General features: G+C 43.8%; 1 protein-coding gene across 1 annotated transcript in view; it reads right to left on the bottom strand.

Annotated features, from left to right (window-relative positions):
- The window catches only part of TMEM132E (transmembrane protein 132E), a 331,457-nt gene that overhangs the window by 37,947 nt on the left and 270,180 nt on the right, over positions 1–23,330 (bottom strand). The gene's annotated exons all lie outside the window — the stretch shown is intronic.

Raw genomic sequence — 23,330 nt, 5'->3', positions numbered from 1 at the left:
TAAGAAAATTGGTTCCACTCCACAGATGTTCCATGCAGGGGACCTTAAAGAATGAGATGTTTTTGAAACCTCAAATACTGAAGAGGATACTATTCTACTTTGTTCAAAGTAGTTGCACAGTTGGCCCCCTTAATACATCTCTTCCCCTAAGGCAGGAACAGCTGTACCTAAAAAGTGCTATAAAAAAAGCTCCTTGAGCCTCGGGGAAGTCATTGCGCGGAAAGTATAAATGCCTCACTGGAGATAGATATATTTGATGTGTGGTGTGCATCCTAGGCTCTTTTCCCTGGCGTTAAGGCGACTGTACGTTGTAGACATGAATGCAGACAAAACAAGGGCGGGGAGGAGTAGAGATCAAAATAAAGAGAAGCCGGTGAATTGGCTTTGTGCCAAGCAGCAACTCATCATGAATGAGACTCGGAAACTGTCCCCTATTATACGTACGCTACTGAAGAACAAAGTTTTACGAGAGGTGCCTGCTAGATAAATGGAAATAATGGAGTCAAACATAAATGACATAACACAAAGAAACCGATACTGGGTATAGCTGTGAGGATGAAGACTATGTTATTCACAAAGAAGGTAAAAAACGAGAAAGGAAGCTTTTATTTAAGGAAATTCTAAGAAAATGAAGATGTGTGTCACCACTGATACATATATTAAGCCGGCAAAGATCAAATAAGAGATGTTCTGGCATGCTAACATGAGACGCCGTCGCTTCCTTCCAGAGAAATTAATACAACACATACTCATCCTACATGGTTGACTAATCATTCATCTCCTTCCAAATGAAGGGGCTAATTGAAAGGTACAATGCAGAGCCCTGTCTTCCCTACCCCCAATCAGAGAGGCTGACAGGGTGGGAGGTAGCTGCGCAGAATGGGGAGTATGATTATTGAGAAGCTGGAATAACAGATTAGAGAGCAACCCCTCCCTCCGCTGTGCGCCCTGATTACACAATTAGGATCTAAAGATAGTGACAGCCGGGGGAGCAGCTGACAGCAGCTACCTGTGCCGCTAATCACTGCAGCCTCCATGACACGTGCATTCACAGGATACTGTACACTGCCCTGCAGAGGGCTCTGTCATCATTCACTAAGGCTCAAACCTCTGCAGACTGGAGGGAGGAAGACAATAAATTGTCTAGTGGTGCATAGGTGTAGTCCATGTCTATGGCACGCTCACATTAGAAAAGAGAATCTGACATAGCAAAGCACAGTATGGTATCTCAGAGTACTCAGTGTAAAACTGCAGATAGGATGCAAAGGTGACTTTAATGGGATATTTAGAAGAAGCAAAGCATAAAAGCAATGGAACTTCATTTTGATGAGATGAGAAGTGTTATTAAAAGTATATAGTTGTTTCTGCAGTTTATGTATATTAACAGTCAGCTGTATACAATGGATGAATACAGTCAGCTCCACAATGGATATATACAGTCTGCTCCACAAGGGATGTATATAGTCAGCTTCAGAATGGATGGATGGATGTATATAGTCAGCTTCACTTTGGATGTATACAGTCAGCTTCACAGTGGATGTATATAGTAAGCTTCGGCTATGTTCACACTGCGTATGAATCCGTCCGTAGTGCAAACCGCGAATATATGATGGTGATGTACATACAGTCAGCTCCACAGTTGGTATGTGTGTAAACAGGCAGCTCCACAGTGGGTGTATATATATACAGTCAGCTCCACAGTGGGTGTATATATACAGTGAGCTCAACAGTGGGTGTATATATACAGTGAGCTCAACAGTGGGTGTATATATACAGTGAGCTCAACAGTGGGTGTATATATACAGTGAGCTCAACAGTGGGTGTATATAGACAGACAGCTCTCCACAGTGGATGGAAATTAGTCAGATATTCAGATCAATAGTGAAAGTGTATTTACCCTCAGCTCACCAATAGAAGATGCCAGACTGGTGTATGGAGTCTTATAAGCCGTGCGATGCTCCATTGGAAACCTTTTTTAAATAGCTCTCCTCAAAAAGATAGGTGGCAGTGAAGAGCACAAACTTTTCTTTCCGAAGGACAGCTACATTTCCTACAGGACTACACAGTAATTTTAGACCAATGAGCACTGTGATCCTTCCCTTTAGAATATTAATTTGTTGCAAAGTCAAAATTATATTGTGAAAATATTTAGAGATGAGCGAACTGGTTCGCCCGGTATGAGATCCGGTGTCGGACTGAACTTTCCGAAAAAATCTGAAAGTCCGGTCGGACCGAACTTTTGAAAAGTTCGCTCATCTCTAAAAATATTGTGGCAAGACCATTACCCTAAAATTACCAAAATGCTAACACTAAGGTACCATAAGACATTATGTCATATACACTAATATGTTATCTTGGGATGGAGTTCAGTCTTGCAGTAAAGGGTTAGATAAAAATCTTCACACTGTTTGTGCATTGATAACAGATGTGCTGTATATTGTACCAACAGATATAAGAGCTGATCTACGCTCTGCACAGAAGAAACATCAAAAGCTATGGTGCCACCAATAACTTTAGTAACTCCTTCAATAACCCACCCCAAGCCGCTGGGACCTTTGTACAGCTAATAATGCAAGCAGTCCATTGCTGTGTCCCAAAATCTCGCTGGTGACGTTCTTTGGGGGGGGGGGGGAGTACTTTTATGCTAATGCCTGTGGGGTCCTGCGTCAACGATAATGCATTTTACGGTAAAATAAAAATTGCCATTACAAAGTACAATTGGTCCCACAAAAAACAAACCCTGATATGGCTTTGTAAATGGAAAACTAAGAGCCATGAGCCTTAAAAGACTAAGAGGAAAATGCAAAAACAAAAACTGGCTTTTTTCTCAAGGGGTTAAAAGGGATTGTGGGATATAAATGTGTAATTATATTGAGAATAATATTTATTTTATTGTAAAAGCCAATGCGGATTTTCCAGTCAATGTAATATAGGCCATTCAACAAAAAACTGAATTGTTCTTGCATTGACACTGCTCATTGAAGGGATGGCAGGTCATTCCATTAAACCTAGCGCGAAATGCTGTATATTTCTATTCCAATGTCTTCTACCTAATGAGCATTACTGATGAGTTACCCGGCATCTGACAACGTACAAGTCACTTTTTAGCTTGATCTGTTCAGGCACAAAATGGCTCATTACCCAAACAGACACTTCTAAAAAGGTACAAACATCCGGTTGTATGGAAGGAGATTAGAGTAGTTACGAGGAGTCTAGCTCTGCTTTGCACATAGGCTTGATGCCTTCAGTCACCTGTCTCCGGGGACGGTGTACACGCCGGCTCAGACGCTACTCTGATTAGGGGCAGTGAGCATATTGGGGCTAATAAAAGGATACACGGCACAGCATATGGTTTGTCTTGGTTATGTTAATAACCTGAGCAATTACTGCAGAACAAATGGTACTATTGTAAATGTTTCTCCTTAGGGACTCATTTCTCTGTCTCGTTCTCTAATAGTTTTGTCCCTCTCACTTTTTTCATTTGCACCAGCCTGCCAGGAGAGATTTCTTTGCTTGGAAAGCATCAGTGATTTTGCATAGACAGACTGTGTAATTATGCAGTTTGCGATCCTACATTTGTTTGTACATGAAATGACTATGGACTGAAATAGGAAACTTAGTCTTATCTTAAGTGCCTGACATATTTGTAGTTGTTGTGTACCATGTGACATCACATATCACAGATCTATGGTCCCTGGTCATTCTTGTCGGAATTACGTGGCATACATGAAAACTATATAAGCAAATGTGCCATAAAATAGCTGCCCTCTGTCGGTCAACTTATTGGTTAAGTTTTAAAGAGTTTTTATTTCTAAGTTAAGAGTAGTGTGCTCAATGGGGGAGATTTATCAAACTGGTGTAAAGTAGAATTGGCTCAGTCGCCCCTAGCAACTAATCAGATTCCACTTTTCATTCCTCACAGATTCTTTGAAAATTGAAAGGTGGAATCTGATTGGTTGCTAGGGGCAACTAAGACAATTCTACTTTACACCACTTTGATAACTCTCCCCCAAAATGTTGCTAAGCTCTATAACAGGCATGTCAAACTCTGTCCTGCAGTGCCATTATTTTTGGCCCACCAAGGGAATCAAGTGATTTCCTACAGCTGGCCAGTTAATCCATACGCAAAACAAGAGTCCGTGGAGCCTCGGGTGCGAGTCTCAAAACACGGGAATAGCCAGATATCCCTAGTCTGTTGCCACAGGTAGCCTCTATGATGGGGAGAGCACTGCCCCACCCCACCACACCCCTTAAAGTGTCACTGTCGTGAAATTTATTTTTGCAGAAATCAATAGTCCAGGCGATTTTAAGAAACTTTGTAATTAGGTTTATAATCCGAAAAATGCTTTTTTATCATGAAAAAGCAGTTTGAAGCTCTCCCCCCTGTCTTCATTGTTCTCCTGTGGAGAGAGCTAAAGAAAAGACCAAAACAGGACAACAAAGAGTTAATCTACAAATCCCTCACAGGATATCTCCTGTGACAGTCACCAGTGACCTGTCTGAGCTCGGATTACAGCTGTCACCCAGCTCCGTGCCTGTAATCCTCTGTTATCTGCTTTCTGCTGCCGGCTAACTCCCTCCTTCCTCCTCCCCCCTCCCCTCTCCCTAGAGCAGACAGGGTACGACTCCTGCAACAAGTCACAATTTTCAGATTTTTTGGAGTGGATGAAAAAGAGGAAGAAGGGGGGGACCTGGGAAAAGGCTTTTTACATGCAGATAATGGCAGATTTGGCTAATAAACCCAATTACAAAGTTTCTTAAAATCGCCTGGACTATTGATTTCTGCAAAAAAAAAAAAATACGACAGTGACTCTTTAACCTCTTAACCTCTTAAGGACCCATGACGTACCGGCACGTCATGGATCACTGTCACTTAAGGACCCATGACGTGCCGGTACGTCATCCCTTTAAACGGGCGCCGCGGCCGGCCGGGTCCCGATCGGGGGAGATAGCCTGCTATAATACATAGCAGGCCATCTCTCCCTGTCGGCATGGAGGGTTGTTAACCCCCCCCATGCCGACGATCGCCGCTATTGGCTGATAAGCCCATAGCGGCGATCGGAACCTTTCCGGGCCATCGGTGGCCCGATGACCCGGAAAAAAATGGCGGTCGGTGCTGTCCGAGGACGGCACCGACCGCCATTACTGTAAAAAGTAATGGTGGTCACGGTACCACCGTCCCGATCGCCGTGAACGGCCGGCCAGCCGGCCGGCCGTTCACGGCGATCAAAGTCCCCACAAGTAATAAATACCTGCTCCGGACCACTCAGCTAGGTAGCTGAGGGGTCCGGAGCAGGTATTTGTACATTACTCACCTGTCCCGGGGTCCTGATCGGCGTCTTCCGGGTTCCCGGCGTCCTCTTCATCTTCGGCTTCTTCCGTGAGTCCCGATCGTCTCTTTCCGGCTCCAGCGTCGTCTATTTTCGTATTTTTCCGGCTCCAGCGTCGTCTATTTTCGGATCTTGCGCTCTGCTGCCCCCTAGCGGCTGATAAGTGTAATACACGTATCAGCCACTACAGGGATGTTCAGAATGTAGTAAAAAAAAAAATTTTTTTCCCAATTTTTTTTTTTTCTATTTTCCGCACCCTATCGCCGCTGAGTGTTGATCAGCATCGCACGAAAGTGCGCTGCTAATCAGCAACTCCTCCTTTTTGGCGTAGGGTGTTTTTTTTTTTATATCCTACTGCCACGGTCTGCTTATAAGTGCCGAACATAAGTGCGGCATTCATCAGCAACACCATTTTTGGCGTAGGTTTTTTTTGTATACTTACTGTAAAAAACACGTAAAAAAACACTACATTACACCACACTACATTGAATAAAGTTTTACACTACACCACTACATACCCCATATACCAATCCCCATATAAAGATGGCCCCCAGGGTGTTTTCGGTGTCGGACGCATACATTATTATTGCCTCCGACACCGAAACAGACAGTGAGGATAAATTGGGGGGATCCTTCTTTCCTCCATTCATCCTCATCCTCCTCATCATCCAGTGACGTGTCTGGGAGTAGCGTAGCGTACGCTGCCCCCCAGACACGTCTTTTCCGCCAGTACCGTCCCAATAAGAGATGACGGTATGGCGTGAAATTCTACAAACTCTGTGAGAGTACCTCAGGGTACACTTACAGATTTAGGGTACGTGCACACTGCGGAATGGCGAAGGATAACCCTTCGTGCATTCCGCAGCTGGCACCCGCCGGCGGACTGATGCAGGGGCGCGTCTCCGCCTGTGTCATAGACTCTATCCTATGCATGGGCGGATTCCATTATCCGTCATTCCATCAACACGTTGGACGCAGAGCGGAATCCGCCCGTGCATAGAATGGAGTCTACGACACGGACGGAGACGTGCGCCTGCATCAGTCCGCCGGCGGGTGCCAACTGCGGAATGCACAAAGGGTTATCCTTCGCGATTCCGCAGTGTGCACGTACCCTTAGAGTGTATGAAGGAAGGGACACTCGAATGCAGCCCCCAGATGCCCCCTTCCCCCCCCCATCCTCGGAGTTAGTGGGGAGATCGTCCGGGAACTGATCTTCCCACTGCTGGATAAAGGTCACCACCACCTGTACGGGGATAACCTTTATACCAGCACCCCCTCTTCCGGTCCCTCGCTGCCCGAGTTACTGTAGCTTGCGGCACGATCCGAACATATCAGAAGCAGTAATAGAGCCCTAATATTTAGCAGCCATGGAGCGGACCCAGCGCTTCTGGATATGAAGGACCCCGTATCGCACCAGGACAACATTTTCCAGGTGACGTCCCCCACACTGGAGAACAGGAGACCCCAGAAGAAGTGCAGAGTGTGGGGTAACAGGGGGATCAGGAAGGACACCATTTACCAGTGTGACACCTGTCCTGATCCCCCCGGCCTCTGCATACTGGATCGCTCCAAGGCGCACCACACGTCATTGGGGTTCTACATTATCTAAATTCTGTCCCTTATTCCTATTTCAGGGGTCACGTTGATCCAGGGATTATTCTGATCGCCATTATGGAGTCGGGAAGGAATTTTTCCCCTGTGATGAGGCTACTGTCGTCTGCCTCACGAGGGGTTTTTGCCTTCCTCTGGATCAACACAGGTTGAATTTGATGGACACCTGTCATTTCCAACCTTATAAACTAATAATTGGCCTAATACCCCCAAATAAATTAGAATTGTCCCTTTTCCCCAGCTAAATAGGTATGGCTGCCATTCCCATTAGAGGAGGCCATGATGCAATTACAAAGCCTCTGTGCGGCCAGGACAGTAGAAACCCCCCACAAGTGACCCCATTCTGGAAACTACACCCCATAAGGAATCTAACAAGGGGGGCAGTGGGGATATGGCCTCCTGGTGACGGCCACATTTGGGACGTGAAAATGAAAAAAATGGTATTTTTTATTTTCACGGCACATGTCCTACACATGTGCCCATCACTAGTGGGGTCCATATGCTCACTGCACCCCTTGTTAGATTCCTTATGGGGTGTAGTTTCCAGAATGGGGTCACTTGTCGGGGGTTTCTACTGTTCTGGCAGCACAGGAGCTTTGTAATTGCGACATGGCCTCCATCCCCCATTCCAGCCTCTAAATGGCGCTCTGTCCTTTTGGTGACTTGCCCTGTGCCCATATGGCAAATTATGTCCACATGTGGGGTATTTTCGTACTCAGGGGAAACTACCCTACACGTTTTGTGTTCATTTTCTTTTTTAACCCCTTGTGGAAATGGAAAAAAATCAAGGCTAGACCAACATTTAGTGTAATTTTTTTTAAAATTTTTACTCTAAATCATTGATCTTGTCTTGATTTTTTCATTTTCACAAGGGGTTAAAAGATAAAAAAAAACACAATGTGTAGAGCAATTTCCCCTGAGTACGGAAATACCCCACATGTGGACATAAAGCGCCATGCGGGTGCAGGGTAAGCCTCCAAAGGGAAGGAGCGCCATTTGGTTTTTGAAGGCTGGATTTGGATGGAATGGATTTCGAGGGGCCATGTTGCATTCAAAAGGCCCCTGTGTTGCCAAGACAGTTAAACCCCCCACAAGTGACCCTATTATGGAAACTACACCCCTCAAGGAATGTAACAAGGGGTGTAGTCAGCATATGGACCCCACTGGTGACGGGCACAAATGTGGAACAATGTGGCGTGAAAATGAAATATTAAATTTTTTACACTATAATGTTGGTCTAGCCTTGAATTTATCATTTTCACAAGGGGTTAAAAGAGAAAAAAACACACAAAATGTGTAGAGCAATTTCCCCCGAGTCCGTAAATACCCCACATGTGGACATAAAGCGCCATGTGGGTGCAGGGCAAGCCTCCGAAGGGAAGGAGCGCCATTTGGATTTTAGAGGTTGGATTTGGCTAGAATGGATGATGAACGCCATGTCGCATTTACAGAGCCCTTGTGCTGCCAAAACACTGTAAACCCCCCACAAGTGACCCCATTCTGGAAACTACACCCCTCAAGGAATCTAACAAGGGGTGCAGTGAGGATATGGACCCCTGGATGACGGGCACATTTGTGCCATAAAGTGAAAAAATGAAAATTTTCACTTTCACGTCACATTTTTCCACATTTGTGCCCGTCACCAGTGGGGTCCATATGCTCACTGCACCCCTTGTTAGATTCCTTGAGGGGTGTAGTTTCCAGAATGGGGTCACTTGTGGGGGGTTTCCAGTGTCTTGGCAGCACGAGGGCTCTGTAAATGCGACATGGCCCTTGAAATCCATTCCAGTGAAATCCAGCTTCCAAAAGCCAATTGGCGCTCCTTCCCTTTGGAGGCTCGTCCTGCGCCCGCTTGGCACTTTATGTCCACATGTGGGGTATTTCCGTACTCGGGAGAAACTGTGCTACATGTTTTGTGTTTTTTTTTTCCTTTTATCCCTTTGTGAAAATGAAAAATTGAAGGCTAGAACAACATTTTAGTGTAAAAAATACTTTAGTCTTTTTTCAAGCCATATTGTTTGGAAAATCTGTGAAGCACCTGTGGGGTCCAGATGCTCACCGCACCCCTTGTTACATTCCTTGAGGGGTGTAGTTTTCTAAATGGTGTCCCTTTAGGGGTGTTTTTTAGGTTTTGGCACCCCAGAGCCTCTGCCAACCTGAAGTGGTACAGTCAAAAATGACCAAAAATAACGGAGCCATTGAAATTCACTAGGCGCTCCCTTATATCTGAGGCTTGTGGTTGCGTCAAATAGCGCAATAGGGCCACATATGGGGTATTTCTATAAACTGCAGAAATGGGGCAATCAATATTGGGGTGCATTTCTCTGGTAATAGGTTTATAATTATGAAAAATATTGGATTACAATAAAATCTCTGCACAGAAAATTAAAATTTTCAAATTTCTTACACACTTAGCTTTTATTTCTGTGACTCCCCTAAAGGGTTAAAAAACTTTCTGGATGTGCTTTTGCAGAGTTTAGGGGGTGCAGTTTCTGAAATGGGGTGCTTCGTGAGGCTTTCTAACACACAGTCCCCTCAAATACACTTTAAACCTGAACAGTTCCCTAAAAATATCTGATTTTGAAATTTTACTGAAAATTTGGAAATTTGCTGCTAATGTTTTAAGCTTCCTATTGTCTAAAAAAATGAAATATAGTTTAATAAATGCCGCCAACATAAAGTAGACATGTTGCTAATGCTATTTAATATATAATTTATGTGGTATAACCATTTTCTGTATAAGCAGAAAAGTTTTAAAGTTGGAAAAATGCATTTTTTCACAATTTTTCACGCTATTTTGGTTTTTTTCATAAAGATTCGTTATAAGTATCGACTCCAATTTACAAGAAATGTGAAGTACAATATGTCACGAGAAAACAATCTCAGAATCAGCCGGATAGGTAAAAGCATCCCGAAGTTATTAATGAATAAAGTGACACTGGTCAAATTCATAAAATTTGCTCCGGTCCTTAAGGCCATTTCAGGCTCTGTCCTTAAGGGGTTAAGGACCCATGACGTACCGGCACGTCATGGATCACTGTCACCTAAGGACCCATGACGTACCGGTACGTCCGCCCTTTAAACGGGCGCCGCGGCCGGCCGGGTCCCGATCGGGGGAGATAGCCTGCTATAATACATAGCAGGCCATCTCTCCCTGTCGGCATGGAGAGTTGTTAACCCCCCCCATGCCGACGATCGCCGCTATTGGCTGATAAGCCCATAGCGGCGATCGGAACCTTTCCGGGCCATCGGTGGCCCGATGACCCGGAAAAAAATGGCGGTCGGTGCTGTCCGAGGACGGCACCGACCGCCATTACTGTAAAAAGTAATGGTGGTCACGGTACCACCGTCCCGATCGCCGTGAACGGCCGGCCAGGCGATCAAAGTCCCCACAAGTAATAAATACCTGCTCCAGACCCCTCAGCTAGGTAGCTGAGGGGTCCAGAGCAGGTATTTGTACATTACTCACCTGTCCCGGGGTCCTGATCGGCGTCTTCCGGGTTCCCGGCGTCCTCTTCATCTTGTCGGGACTTCGGCTTCTTCCGTGAGTCCCGATCGGCTTGTTCCGGCTCCAGCGTCGTCTTTTTTCGTATTTTTCCGGCTCCAGCGTCGTTTATTTTCGGATCTTGCGCTCTGCTGCCCCCTAGCGGCTGATAAGTGTAATACACATATCAGCCACTACAGGGATGTTCAGAATGTAGTAAAAAAAAAAATTTTTTTCCCAATTTTTTTTTTTCTATTTTCCGCACCCTATCGCCGCTGAGTGTTGATCAGCATCGCACGAAAGTGCGCTGCTAATCAGCAACTCCTCCTTTTTGGCGTAGGGTGTTTTTTTTTCTATATTCTACTGCCACGGTCTGCTGATAAGTGCCGAACATAAGTGCGGCATTTATCAGCAACACCATTTTCGGCGTAGGTTTTTTTTGTATACTTACTGTAAAAAACACGTAAAAAAACACTACATTACACCACACTACATTGAATAAAGTTTGACACTACACCACTACATACCCCATATACCAATCCCCATATAAAGATGGCCCCCAGGGTGTTTTCGGTATCGGACGCATACGTTATTATTGCCTCCGACACCGAAACAGCCAGTGAGGATGAATGGGGGATCCTTTGTTCCTCCATTCACCCTCATCCTCCTCATCATCCAGTGACGTGTGTGGGGGTAGCGTAGCGTACGCTGCCCCCCAGACACGTCTTTTATGCCAGTACCGTCCCAAAAAGAGATCACGGTATGGTGTGAAATTCTACAAACTCTGTGAGAGTACCTCAGGGTACACTTACAGATTTAGGGTACGTGCACACTGCGGAATGGCGAAGGATAACCCTTCGTGCATTCCGCAGCTGGCACCCGCCAGCGGACTGATGCAGGGGTGCGTCTCCGCCCGTGTCATAGACTCTATCCTATGCATGGGCGGATTCCATCATCCGTCATTCCATCAACACGTTGGACGCAGAGCGGAATCCGCCCGTGCATAGAATGGAGTCTACGACACGGACGGAGACGGGCGCCTGCATCAGTCCGCCGGCGGGTGCCAACTGCGGAATGCACAAAGGGTTATCCTTCGCCATTCCGCAGTGTGCACGTACCCTTAGAGTGTATGAAGGAAGGGACACTCGAATCCAGCCCCCAGATGCCCACTCCCCCCCCCCCATCCTCGGAGTTAGTGGGGAGATCGTCCGGGAACTGATCTTCCCACTGCTGGATAAAGGTCACCACCTGTACGGGATAACTTTTATACCAGCACCCCCTCTTCCAGTCCCTCGCTGCCCTGTAGCTTGCGGCACGATCCGAACATATCAGAAGTAGTAATAAAGCCCTAATATTTAGCAGCCATGGAGCGGACCCAGCACTTCTGTATATGAAGGACCCCGTATCGCACCAGGACAACATTCTCCAGGTGACGTCCCCCACACTGGAGAAAGGGAGACCCCAGAAGAAGTGCAGAGTGTGGTGTAACAGGGGGATCAGGAAGGACAACATTTTCCAGTGTGACACCTGTCCTGATCCCCCCGGCCTCTGCATACTGGATCGCTCCAAGGCGCACCACACGTCACTGGGGTTCTACATTATCTAAATTCTGTCCCTTATTCCTATTTCAGGGGTCACGTTGATCCGGGGATTATTCTGATCGCCATTATGGAGTCGGGAAGGAATTTTTCCCCTGTGATGAGGCTACTGTCGTCTGCCTCACGAGGGGTTTTTGCCTTCCTCTGGATCAACACAGGTTGAATTTGATGGACACCTGTCATTTTCAACCTTATAAACTAATAATTGCCCTAATACCCCCAAATAAATTAGAATTGTCCCTTTTCCACAGCTAAGTAGGTATGGCCGCCATTCCCATTAGAGGATGCCATGATGCAATTACAAAGCCTCTGTGCGGCCAGGACAGTAGAAACCCCCCACAAGTGACCCCATTCTGGAAACTACACCCCATAAGGAATCTAACAAGTGGGGCAGCGGGTTAATGGCCCCCTGGTGACGGCCACATTTGGGACGTGAAAATGAAAAAAATGGTATTTTTTATTTTCACGGCACATGTTCTACACATGTGTCCATCACTAGTGGGTTCCATATGCTCACTGCACCCCTTGTTAGATTCCTTATTGGGTGTAGTTTCCAGAATTGGGTCACTTGTGGGGGGTTTCTACTGTTCTGGCAGCACAGGAGCTTTGTAATTGCGACATGGCCTCCATCCCCCATTCCAGCCTCTAAATGGCGCTCTGTCCTTTTGGTGACTTGCCCTGTGCCCATATGGCAAATTATGTCCACATGTGGGGTATTTTCGTACTCAGGGGAAACTACCCTACACGTTTTGTGTTCATTTTCTTTTTTAACCCCTTGTGGAAATGGAAAAAAAATCAAGGCTAGACCAACATTTAGTGTAATTTTTTTTTAATTTTTACTCTAAATCATTGATCTTGTCTTGATTTTTTCATTTTCACAAGGGGTTAAAAGATAAAAAAAACACAATGTGTAGAGCAATTTCCCCTGAGTACGGAAATACCCCACATGTGGACATAAAGCGCCATGCGGGTGCAGGGTAAGCCTCCAAAGGGAAGGTGCGCCATTTGGTTTTTGAAAGCTGGATTTGGATGGAATGGATTTCGAGGGGCCATGTTGCATTCAAAAGGCCCCTGTATTGCCAAGACAGTTAAACCCCCCACAAGTGACCCTATTATGGAAACTACACCCCTCAAGGAATGTAACAAGGGGTGTAGTCAGCATATGGACCCCACTGGTGACGGGCACAAATGTGGAACAATGTGGCGTGAAAATGAAATATTAAATTTTTTACACTATAATGTTGGTCTAGCCTTGAATTTATCATTTTCACAAGGGGTTAAAAGAGAAAAAAAAACACAAAATGTGTAGAGCAATTCCCCCTGAGTCCGTAAATACCCCACATGTGGACATAAAGCGCCATGTGGGCGCAGGGCAAGCCTCTGAAGGGAAGGAGCGCCATTTGGATTTTAGAGGTTGGATTTGGCTAGAATGGATGATGAACGCCATGTCGCATTTACAGAGCCCTTGTGCTGCCAAAACACTGTAAACCCCCCACAAGTGACCCCATTCTGGAAACTACACCCCTCAAGGAATCTAACAAGGGGTGCAGTGAGGATATGGACCCCTGGATGACGGGCACATTTGTGCCATGAAAGTGAAAAAATGAAAATTTTCACTTTCACGTCACATTTTTCCACATTTGTGCCCGTCACCAGTGGGGTCCATATGCTCACTGCACCCCTTGTTAGATTCCTTGAGGGGTGTAGTTTCCAGAATGGGGTCACTTGTGGGGGGTTTCCAGTGTCTTGGCAGCACGAGGGCTCTGTAAATGCGACATGGCCCTTGAAATCCATTCCAGTGAAATCCAGCTTCCAAAAGCCAATTGCCGCTCCTTCCCTTTGGAGGGTCGTCCTGCGCCCGCTTGGCACTTTATGTCCACATGTGGGGTATTTCCGTACTCGGGAGAAACTGCGCTACATGTTTTGTGTTTTTTTTTCCTTTTATCCCTTTGTGAAAATGAAAAATTGAAGGCTAGAACAACATTTTAGTGTAAAAAATACTTTAGTCTTTTTTCAAGCCATATTGTTTGGAAAATCTGTGAAGCACCTGTGGGGTCCAGATGCTCACCGCACCCCTTGTTACATTCCTTGAGGGGTGTAGTTTTCTAAATGGTGTCCCTTTAGGGGTGTTTTTTAGGTTTTGGCACCCCAGAGCCTCTGCCAACCTGAAGTGGTACAGTCAAAAATGACCAAAAATAACGGAGCCATTGAAATTCACTAGGCGCTCCCTTATATCTGAGGCTTGTGGTTGCGTCAAATAGCGCAATAGGGCCACATATGGGGTATTTCTATAAACTGCAGAAACGGGGCAATCAATATTGGGGTGCATTTCTCTGGTAATAGGTTTATAATTATGAAAAATATTGGATTACAATAAAATCTCTGCACAGAAAATTAAAATTTTCAAATTTCTTACACACTTAGCTTTTATTTCTGTGACTCCCCTAAAGGGTTAAAAAACTTTCTGGATATGCTTTTGCAGAGTTTAGGGGGTGCAGTTTCTGAAATGGGGTGCTTCGTGGGGCTTTCTAACACACAGTCCCCTCAAATACACTTTAAACCTGAACAGTTCCCTAAAAATATCTGATTTTGAAATTTTACAGAAAATTTGGAAATTTGCTGCTAATGTTTTAAGCTTCCTATTGTCTAAAAAAAATGAAATATAGTTTAATAAATGCCGCCAACATAAAGTAGACATGTTGCTAATGCTATTTAATATATAATTTATGTGGTATAACCACTTTCTGTATAAGCAGAAAAGTTTTAAAGTTGGAAAAATGCATTTTTTCACAATTTTTCACGCTATTTTGGGTTTTTTCATAAAGATTCGTTATAAGTATCGACTCCAATTTACAAGAAATGTGAAGTACAATATGTCACGAGAAAACAATCTCAGAATCAGCCGGATAGGTAAAAGCATCCCGAAGTTATTAATGAATAAAGTGACACTGGTCAAATTCATAAAATTTGCTCCGGTCCTTAAGGCCATTTCAGGCCCGGTCCTTAAGGGGTTAAGTCCCACTCGGTTGCGATTATTGGAACATAAATAGGGAAACAACAGGGTGGCCCCTTTTTGTCAAAGTCTAACTCAAGGTGCGAGCATCGCGACATGACAAGGGCTTGCCAAGGTGGGTATCCATCCACAGACAGCTGTTTCGGGGTATTTGCCCCTCGTCAGTGTGGAGCAGGATTCTGGCTAGTTGGGACAATGACAAATCAACCAACAAAACACAGTAATAACTGAACTCAAGGAGATCAGTGAAAAAATTCCAATGAAGTACTCAAGAATTGAAATATGCAAAACAAGAGAGCATGGAGCCTTGGTTGTGAGTCTCATAACACAGGAATAGCCAGATATCTCTAGCCTGTTGCCAAGGGGTGCCTCCATGATAGGGAGAGCACCACACCACCCTGATAGGAAGCCCCTTAAGTCCCACTCGGTTGCGAGTATTGGAACCTAAATAAGGAAACAACCTCTACATCCACAACTCTTCCCATAGGTCCTATCAGGCAGAAAGCATCTACGTCATTGCTGTACATACCCATAGGTCATTGATATCTGCGGTATCTGTGTGTGTGTGGTGGTGGTGGGGGGAAGCGGTTTAATAGCAGACTGGGGGGGGGGGAGTAATTGAAAATGTGGGGGGCAGAGAAAGTTAATTGCAGACAAAGTTGATGTGGGTGCTTAATTTTAGAAATGGGGGTTGATTGCAGATGTAGGGGGCGGGGCCTAATTGCAGACATTGGATTGTGGGGTTAAAAGAGTTATCCAGCACTTTTTATTTAGTGCTGCATTTTTAAGGAAATTAATAAAAAAACTATTCTTACCTCCTTAGGTCTATCCAGGTCCCCCAATGATGGAGGCGAGCCATTGCTGCGGCCAGTGATTGGCTGTCATCTTAGATGTGGTGACTGCAGCAGTCAGTGGGGAACCCAAAGACATTGCAACTTTGTCTGAATTGTTTCATTCATAATAATTCTGGTTAGAACTTCGCTGTAGCTTCTCAGACTTTTAAGATGTCCCAAACATTTCCTAATCAGCTTTGCAGGATGGAGTCTTGTCATAGGCCTATTCCTAATAGTCTGGACTTTAGTGGTCCCTACCTAATGCCCAACTGTGTATCATAAATAAATATAGTAATGAGATTCTGTTTATAGATGTCATCTATATCTACCGTATGTGTTATATGTCTCCATGTATGTTTTTCTTTCATAACCTTCCCATCCTGTTTATATTTCAATCCAATCCAGGTGACTAGAAACAACCAACATTATTTGAATTCCATATTATTCTTTTTATTTAGGACACCTTTTCTTTCCATAAGTCAAAGCGACTCTGTACCCACAATCTGACCCCCCCAAACCACTTGTACCTTCGGATAGCTGCTTTTAATCCAAGATCTGTCCTGGGGTCCATTCGGCAGGTGATGCAGTTATTGTCCTAAAAAAACAACTTTTAAACTGGCAGCCCCGTGCCCAACGGCCTGGGGCTTAGAATGTCTATGCATTAGGATGGCACACCCTCTCTGTCCCTCCTCCCTGTCCTCCTCATCATTAGGAATGCACCAGACAGATTGTCTCCTATTCGTCAGCTGTGTGAATACTGAACATGGGCTGGATCGTTAAGGCACCTATGCAATGTTCAGACAGTAGAAAATGTTCTAGGGGCATTCCTAATGATGAAGAGGGTGGGGAGGAGGGACGGAGGGGTGGTGCAAAGTAAGGGCATAGATATTCTAAGCCCTGGCCGTTGGGCACGGGGCTACCAGTTTAAAAGTTGTTTTTTAGGACAATAACCGCATCACCTGCCGAAAGGACCCCAGGACAGATCTTGGATTAAAAGCAGCTATCCGAAGGTACAAATGGTTTTGGGGGGGGGGGGTCAGATTGTGGGTACAGAGTCGCTTCAAGTCCAAAAAGTCAGGCTGCCAAGCACACTTCCTTTTATCTGTGGACTATTTTGCTATTTTGCTTTTGATTATTCTATAAATTTTGTGATTTCATGAGTTTTACCAGGAGTTGTACTTCCTTTTAAAAAGAATGTATAAGCCTGGGTGTCTATAGTCATTGCTGGATATTAGTAGACACTTGTAGGAAGTCAGCTTCATGTGTCAAGTGCAGCAACTTTACATTGCAAAAAATCATTCTTCATCTGCTCCAGGTGATGATAAAGTATAAGAGCCTCCCCTAATCTCTTACTAATTTCTTATGAAGATCACTAATAGGGGCCCTCTATCAGCCTTCTCTTCAGCAGCATCTTCTGACTTTGGTACTTGGCCGGGGGGGGGGGGGGGGGGGGGGTGACAGGCTGTGCACCTGGCACTTGGCACAAATCATACTTTATGATTGAAACCAGAGTTCACTGAAAGTTGTGTCCACAGGGCACACACTGGTACTGTATGTCACTTGACTCGTATACTAGAACAGGTATACACATCAGCACTCTCCTATATTGTATTTTATTTGTTTTTTATCCTACTGTTTGGATATTGTTAGCATGTGAATGGCACTTTCAGCTAAAAATGCGGCAGCTTCACCAGTAGAGGTATATGAACTAAAGGTGACAGTAGACTAGAAATAGTAAGGCTATGTTAAGGTCAACTTTGAGTCTCAAGTAAAAAAAAGGTCTAAAACACTCAGACATTCTTTCACCCTTGTTGTTTTACAAACTTTTTTCTGCAAATTTTTTTAACCAATATTTTTAACCATATTTTTGGGGGCTGTGACAAAAGTTATAGTGCACAATACAACTTTTTGCAAAGGAGAATTTATATTAAGTACAAAAAAAGAAAATTGTCTCGTGAACAAGTGAATACTTAATTTTTGGGCAGTAACAATTTTGGCTGTAAAATGAAATTGTGTACAGCAACATGGAGGTTTATTACTTTTTTTTTTTTAACAACGTTTGAGACATTTTACTGTATATCAGAATTCACCTCATTGTCAAAAAGGTGACTTAAAGGAGAACTCCGGGCAGGACAATTTTTTTCAATATGCCCGGGGACGGAGTGGGTGAAAACAAAAACATCCACTTACCTCCCCAGCTCCAGCGCTGACGCCCGCAGCCCGCCTCTCCAGTCCCTGGTCCCAGATGCTTCCTGGTGGTGAGAAGAGGCCTTGGGTGTGCCATGGCAGGCCTGCTCAGCCATTCATTAGCTGTAGCGATGTCCAGCCTCTGCGGCTGAATGGCTGAGCAGGCTTGCCACGTTGCTTCCCAAGTCCCTTTCCACCACCATGAAGCAACTGGGGACCCGAGCGGCAGACTGTAGGCATCAGCCTATTCAAAAAGTATTCTGCCGGGATGTTCTCCTTTAAACTGTAAACCTGATTGAGTTCCTTGTGCCTTGAGCCCCTGAGCCTTTGCACACATTTGGCCTCGGTGACTGCCCCCGGCTGTCCCCATTGCCAGCAGGCTGAAGTGTCTCGATTCTTTCCCCATTTCCCTTTACTTCCTCTTCTCCTTTTCTTTTTCTACTAACTCAGATTTCATTGCAATATTTGTCAATGTCCTTTGGAATTGCATTGATATAGCACAGATGTTCTATATCAGGGATGTCAAACTCAGGCCCTCCAGCTGTTGCAAAACTACAAGTCCCATCATGCCTGGACAGCCAAAGCTTTAGCTCTGGCTGTCCAGGCATGATGGAAATTGTAGTTTTCAAACAGCTGTAGGGCCTGAGTTTGACACGTCTGTTCTATACCAATGTTATATGTTTCTTTAATACTTTATTTAAATGTCTGGCACAACACGACTTGCAGGTCATGCTCTCACTTTCATGTCATTATGAAATGTAACTTCTGTTTTGGTATGGTTGTCTATAAGATCAAATTACACATAAATTGTCACCCTGATTCTTTAAAGAAGTCTATTGTTAAAGTCATTACTTAGTTTATGGCAATTAAAAAAAAAGTCTGGCTATTTTTTGTATGTTTGTGGTAGTGTTGGCTAAATGTACAGGCAGATAACCAATCGGTCATCTATCCATTGGGCATTTCTAAATCTAATAGTTATTGCTAACCACCATATGTAAGAAAACTCGTATAATCCACTTGGTAAAGTAAAGGAATATGCATCAAACGCTACTTATATTTTAGAGAAAAGAAAATGGAAATGTTTGGTGCTGTGCAGTAGAACACCCACTTATCTACGACATTGGCATGAGCTGCAGTATAATGATCAAATGCATCATTCACTAATAATAGGTATACATGGGTATGATTTAGGGTGTAATGTTATATGCATCTGTGTGTCTTTGTAGGTTACTAGAAGCGTGTGTTATGGAATTTGGGAATTTATTAAAATGTCACAGCATTTTTGAGTGCACTCATGTCAGCCAGCGGGTATAGAGTCCAGGATTACATATAGAATGGGCTTTCTTAGGATGAATGTCAGCACTAGGTCTTAAGGGAAGGATCCTCAGAGGCAGTGTCACTGTCCTTGTTAGCTTGTGTCATTCCCTTTCCTCTCAGCTCTGAGCTGCAGGACAGACAGCTTAATGGCACACACATCTTATTGCTTAAGTGACTCCCAGAATAGACATGAGAACAATGGGCGTAATAGGTTATCACTTCCCCATGTCCTCCACTATAATTGTTTTGTCAGCAATGTTAAAAGGAAAGTTAATCTTGACTACCTCACCTATCGGTGCCCTGGAACTACACAAATACTTCTCTTCAAGCATGGATTAAAAAGAAGCGACAAAAACATTGTTTATCTCCAACTGGAACTACAAGGCTGTTGTTTCCATTGACAAAAATATAATATTAGTTTATTTCTCTGCTTCATGTATAGGAAGAGCTGTCGACAGTTTTAGCAAATGGATTATTCCCCAGCTGATGCAATGCGTGCTGGTCATATCTATTCAGATCCAATAATCTGCTGGGGGAGAAATCCTCTCTACCTTTTTTTTTTTGCCAGTAAAAAAAAAAAAAAAAAAAAAAGGCTCATGAATTGTTCACCCAACGTTTTTTCCCTCTCGTTTTTGAAAAGAAAAAAATTATTAGTCATTTTGGGTTTAAAATGAAGTTCGTCGTTTCACTGTTTGGCCACCCGGCAGTGCAATGACGGCTGCTGGTACATTATTCTAGTTTAGGTGGACTAATTTAATAGTAAAAATGGTGAAAAGACAAAGGGAAAAAGAAAAACTGTGTGTTTGCAAAAGACCTCCGAAAATAATTGTCATGATCATTATTTTGACGTCCACATAGACAATGTCTGTTATTTTATAGACTTTGTGCATTGGACGCTGTCATTCCATTGACTTCAATGCATTCCATCGGGGGACAGACATCTTTTGTGTGAACATAGCCTCAAGCTTTGCTGTAAGTGTGCTTTAACTCCACTTAAATAGGGATATCTCCAACAGAACAACCAATAGCTGTGTTGTTGCTTCTTGTCTGTATCAAGGATGGTTCACTGGGCTCTGCAGAGAGTCTTCAGAGTTGTACCATACACCTTATCCCAAATGACCAAGGTTGCAGTGGGAGCCCTAGGGGGAATAAGTGAGCCCTTCCCTGTGTGTAACCAACAAGATACCACGGCCAATACTGATCAAAGAGGGTAATCAGCCAAGATTAAAGTAACCTTCAGTCTCAGTGATTGCGGAAGGGGGTGATGGCTGTACCAACACCATCCCTACAACATAACTATGTGCTTTGAGGTGGAAGAGGATAGTGCACATCAAAGCAACCAGTTATGTAGTGGTCTACTGATTAATAAGTTGATGTGCTAATACTTACTGGTAAAATAAAGTTACATGTAGCTAAGACATTGTAAGGGTTTTGTTTTTACTTTTCACTTTGATGTTCTTGAGGTGTCCGCTTACAGTCATTCCTACAGGTTACAGGTATGAAAAATGTTTGTTGGTTTTATTTTATGTTGTTTGTGCAAAACAACAACAACATTTAAAGGGAGTATAAAACAATGGTCACGTTTTGGGGAACCTTTATTTTGGTGGTCCATGCTTTGAGTAGGATATCAATATCCAGTAATTGAAGATCTGAACAGCTGATTGAATGGGATCAAGCACTCTGACCTCTTTGTTTCCTTCCAGGCAAAGCTAAATACATGGTGTAAAGTGAAACTGTCTCAGTTGCCCCTAGCAACCAATCAGATTCCACCTTCCATTCCTCACAGACTCTTTGGAAAATGAAAGGTGGAATCTCATTGGTTGCTAGGGGCAACTGAGCCAGTTTCATTTTACTCATTTAATAATGATTGGAGCCAACGTACAATATATGTACAATAATAGTACAATAGATAAGAAAGCAGGAGATAGACTCACTTTTTGCCATCTTCAGATTCGGTTTTATTCATGTTCTTTTACATGTTTTCAACTGAGGAGGCTTTGGAGGTCTGCATCCACGGAGTTGGCGTGGGTTCCGTCTACCACGCGACGTTTCGAGGGCGTGTCCCTCTTACTCATGGTAGACGGGACCCACGCCAACTCCGTGGATGCAGACCTCCAAAGCCTCCTCAGTTGAAAACATGTAAAAGAACATGAATAAAACCAAATCTGAAGACGGCAAAAAGTGAGTCTATCTCCTGCTTTCTTATCTATTGTACTATTATTGTACATATATTGTAAGTTGGCTCCAATCATTATTGAATGAGTTATTCCTGACTAGTGGTGGTCCATATTGTTTGAGCCAAACCTCTCACGTGGTTCACAATCACAGACTTTACCTGAATGATATACAGTTTCATTTTACACCATGTTTGTTAAATCTCCCCCATTGATTTTATTTACTTCAATGGCAGCTCACCATCCCCCTTTTCTGCAACAATTTGCAGCGACACAGCTGAGTTTACAAAAAAGTAATTAGAAGTGAGAGGCCATCTACAGCCATGAGTACTAGTTTACAGATACTCTAGCAGAAAATAACAATAAGGTAGTGTGACTACTACTCTCACCAGGGCACTCTTACTGACACCATTATGATGGTTGTCTAACACATGACCCTTATACATAGAGCAATACCATCCTGTTTAATAGGGCCAGTGATCAGCTAATAATTAAGCTTATTAATCTGCTGATTTCATATTACTGTTATTGGCTGAAAATCACTCTGTCTATGCAGGTTACATGTGGCCAACCATGATGAAGTTAAAGGGGTGAAATGTGAAAATCCAGGCCAGGCAGGGGAGGGTTGGAAGATAAGAAAGAAATCATACTCACCTGTCCTGTGCTCCTGCAGCACAGCACCATGGATCACGGTCACCCACCGGTGTCCTGTAGTTCCTGGTCTTGTAAAATCAAGACCTGGCTCAAAAATTCCCTCTAAGCCCACTGTAGTCACTGACTGGCTAAGCAGCTAGTTCCTGCCAGGTCGTGATGCCGGAAGAAAACTGGAGACCAGTGACTGTCAATGATCGGTGATACTGCGGGGGCAGGGGAACGGGTAAGTATGACTTCTATATTATGTTACCAACCTCCCCTGCCTGTCCTGGATTTTCACATTTCACCAGAGTTATCCTTTAACAGGCTGCACAAACAATCCAGTGATCCTTGAATAAGCTATAAGAACGCCCAATAAACAAGCTCTAAACAGCATTTGTTTTTGTGCCCCTGTTGGCCCAAGGCACTATAGATGGGACCGCTATAGGGGTGCTTTTTCTGGGAAGCTATTTACAGCTGCTATGACACTTTTTATACAGTATTTGTAACCTCATATATTTTTGTTATGTATCTGGCACCTGGCTTATTGGAAAATACTACCTAGTACTTTACAGTCATGGTTAACTTCAAAAAACTTACCATCAAAGTGCAACATTTTTTTTTATACAAAATACCTTGAAAAATAGAAGATGAAGAAGATATGAAGAATTCACACATGCCACGCATTGCATGCCTATGCACATATCTTCACATAAAGTAAAACTAAATATAAGAAAAATCTCCTTGGAACATATGCCAGTAAACAAATGAGATTCAACAAATGGTCTAGTTATTTACTGGAAGGGATTAGATGTGTAGAGCTCAACTTCTACTCTTTAGTTCAATTAAAAAAAAAAATGGAATTGGAAGTCAGATATTCTCCCTGTAAAATTCCAGATCCCCCCCCCCCCCCAAACTATAACAGCAAAGAAAACCCTAAAATTATAATCTTATTAATAACAGGCTTTACCACAAAACTGCTAGGATGAACAATGTGATAGATGAAACTATGACATTGGCACAAGGGATGGCACAAATTTAGGTACATTAAACCACCATATTAGTGTATATGGTTGTAATTTTAAGACATTTAAAGAGTTTTCCCTTTTGGGACACTTATGGCATTTCCTACCTCTGGGACCCACACCGA

This window comes from Dendropsophus ebraccatus, chromosome 5 (assembly GCF_027789765.1).
Source record: "Dendropsophus ebraccatus isolate aDenEbr1 chromosome 5, aDenEbr1.pat, whole genome shotgun sequence".
In the NCBI taxonomy this organism is placed as follows: domain Eukaryota; kingdom Metazoa; phylum Chordata; class Amphibia; order Anura; family Hylidae; genus Dendropsophus; species Dendropsophus ebraccatus.
Note: the sequence above shows the minus strand (reverse complement) of the source record. Positions and strands in the feature narration are given on the sequence as shown.